The 3,126-nt window shown below is 32.9% G+C and overlaps 1 pseudogene; it reads right to left on the reverse strand.

Annotated features, from left to right (window-relative positions):
* Nucleotides 1-821: 821 nt before the first annotated feature.
* Nucleotides 822-2,535, reverse strand: LOC133815335 (12-oxophytodienoate reductase 2-like; annotated as a pseudogene).
* Nucleotides 2,536-3,126: the final 591 nt, after the last annotated feature.

Below are 3,126 nucleotides of genomic sequence, written 5' to 3' on the forward strand. Positions count from 1 at the left end.
ACATTTCTAAATAAAACTAAGCAAAGTATTCTACATTTTTTTTTTACCTGTATTCTTATATTTATCAGATTTTTGTTCAGATGTTCTTTATTTTAGTATCTTTATATCAACAAACTCCTGAAATTATCAAACATTATAATATTATTTTTTAATCTCCCACTACTTTCAATTATAATTTACAAAACACACAAATTATTTAAGAATTTTACAAAATAACTCTTAACTTGAAAAAAGAATTCTAATCTTCACTTAGTACACAGGTCGGTAAAAAATGTTGGTAACGAGTGGTTCATTAATAACTATGTTGATCAATTAGAAATTTAATTGATAATATTTTTTTGCTTAAAATATTAATGTTTTCTTCCTTTGTCTAGAAACAAAATAAAATAAAAATATATGTGATGTGAATTTCCTTCAATTTTTGCAGTAGTTTATATCTCTTCTATATATCTCTTCTATTTAATAAGTACGTAGATAACGGAAATTCTTGGTTTTAACGGTTTTTTATTTTTTTTAATGTTAACTTTAACGGAATATTATTATATTTAACAGAATATTCTTATATTTAACTGTAGTTTGTAAACTTTAACTTAAATAATTAAAAAAATTAAAATATGATATTTTTGAAATACTTTACAAGGATAATTATTTAAAAATAATATATAATTAAAAAAATTGAAATAATATTTTTTTGAGATATTTTACAATAATAATTATTTTAAAATAATAAAAAATTAAACAAATTAAAATATGATATTTTTGAAATATTTTACAATAATAATTATTTAAAAATAATAAAATCATACGTTTTATAATTTAAATAAAATTTAACCAATCGTTTGAGAAAACATATTGGAAATTTGGAATTATTAATTAAACAAGAGAGAGACAATGGAGTGCTCATACAAATAACGAAGGTTAATTATTTTACATTTAATTTTCTTTTAAATGAAAATCCTTCTTGTTTCCAAATCCCAGCCATCGACATTCTACAGTACTCAAAACTAAATTATTCTATGTCCCTACAGCTCTTTTTGAGTACAAGAAATCACTCACGGCTTGGACCTATATATTTTGAGTACTTGAAGATGTGGTTTCAAGAAATGGATAATCAGTATAACCTTTAATAGGATCAGACAAGTAGAATGTGCTACTGTTATACTTATTTAGAGGGCCATTAAGCTCAAATCTCTTTGGCAAATCTGGATTGGCCAAGAAGTGACGACCATAAGCAACAAGATCAGTACGATTTTCAGCTAAAGCATTGTTCCCATCTTCCTTGCCATAACCCCCAGCAACAATGAATGCACCATTGAAAGCCTTTCTCATGGGGACAAGACTATGAGGGGTCTCATCAATATCTCCAAGACTTTTCATTCTTGGTTCAACCATGTGGCAATGCAGGATCCCATACTTGTTAAGAGATTCCACCATGTGAAGCCTCTGGGTTGGAGTCATTTGATTCCATGTAGTTTGAAAATGGTGACAATCTAATTCCAACTTTATCAGCACCTATCTCATTAACAATAGCTTCAACCACTTCAAGAGCAAAACGACACCGATTCTCTAAAGATCCACCGTATTTATCTGTTCGGTCATTCACTTCATCTTTCAAAAATTGGTCAATCAGGTAACCATGAGCTCCATGGATCTGAACTCCATCAAAGCCTTCAACATGTAAGACAATTATGTCAGTTGCAAAAGTTTGAACAAACTTATAAAATCACTGACTACTTGATTTCCAACAAACACTCTACTTTATCAAAAAAAGGAATCTACCAGCTTCCATGGCATTCCTCGCAGCTATCCTAAAATCATTGACTATTTGAGGAATTTCATCTGTGCCAAGCCGCCTTGGAGGATCGAATTCTGCGACATCAATGCCATTTGATCGAATTTGGGGAGTCAATGACTTGTCAGTGGAAGATATTGGAGCTTGGCCATTTGGTTGGAAACCTGTTCACACCAATAAGGTAGGACACATCTGAATCAATAATGTTCAATTGAAAGAGAAAATCCATGGATATGACTAGAAGCACCAGAGCAACACTAAGAAAAAAAAGAGTAAATTTGCCTAAACAGTTCATATATATTCTATTAGAGAATTCTGCATCTTATTTTCTACTGGTAATTAACAATCAAGTGTCACAAGTCTGTACAAGCATATTTTCATATTCATATTGCATAGCATACTTGATACTTCTCACCTAACAATTCCATTCATAATCTCATGATATTGTATATTAAGTGCTTACAGCAGATTCTAAAACGCACCTGCAAATGAAACTTTGCCCACATGGAAAATCTGACAGAAAAAGATACCACCTTTAGCGTGAACTGCATCAACAATAGGCTTCCAAGCTTCAACTTGCTTTTTTGTCCATATACCAGGTGTATCAGGGTATCAGAGCCATACTTCATCCTATCCTACTGACGAGTCTCTATCTCAAAATATGGCTAAAGAAACATCATCCACAAGCTCTGCAAGTTCTAGTACTCCTATAATATCACCCTTGTCACTTACTCCTTCCCCATCTTTTCGTAAATCCACAGCCAATAAACTTGATTTTCTTTACGAACTATCATATGTTCCTGAAGAAAACAAGATTTCCAACAACAACCTTCCCTTGATCAACCCGTACCAAATATTCCCAAAATCCATCACTCCTTTTACCCGTTCCATTAAAGCACTTATCAAACCATCCTATAAAGCCCCAAAAGAATATATCCAAGCCTCTAAATTCAGTGAGTGCCAATTAAGACCTACTCCTGAGGTCCAATTTGTCACTTTACAGATCCCTCCTGAATTTATTCCCACATACACTTTGGTGCCATTCGCTTAGCTATTTCTCTTCATGGCCGAAAGGGCCTTCCAATCGGCTGCCGAATGGGTCTGCTCGACACCCGAATGAGGAAATACCAGCATGCAAGCATTGCCACCATAGAGACTACATTAAACGCAGGAACAGTAATAACTACACTGTTTCCTAACTTTAATATGTCGCTCAAGGACAACCGCTTAACTGATGCTTTTAAAGTAGAGGTCCAACTCTCTGGAATTGACCAAGATCTCACCTCCATTGGAGCTACCCTTCACTACCAGATGGCGTACAGACTCCAAGATCA

Source organism: Humulus lupulus, chromosome 2, assembly GCF_963169125.1.
Source record: "Humulus lupulus chromosome 2, drHumLupu1.1, whole genome shotgun sequence".
Lineage (NCBI taxonomy): Eukaryota > Viridiplantae > Streptophyta > Magnoliopsida > Rosales > Cannabaceae > Humulus > Humulus lupulus.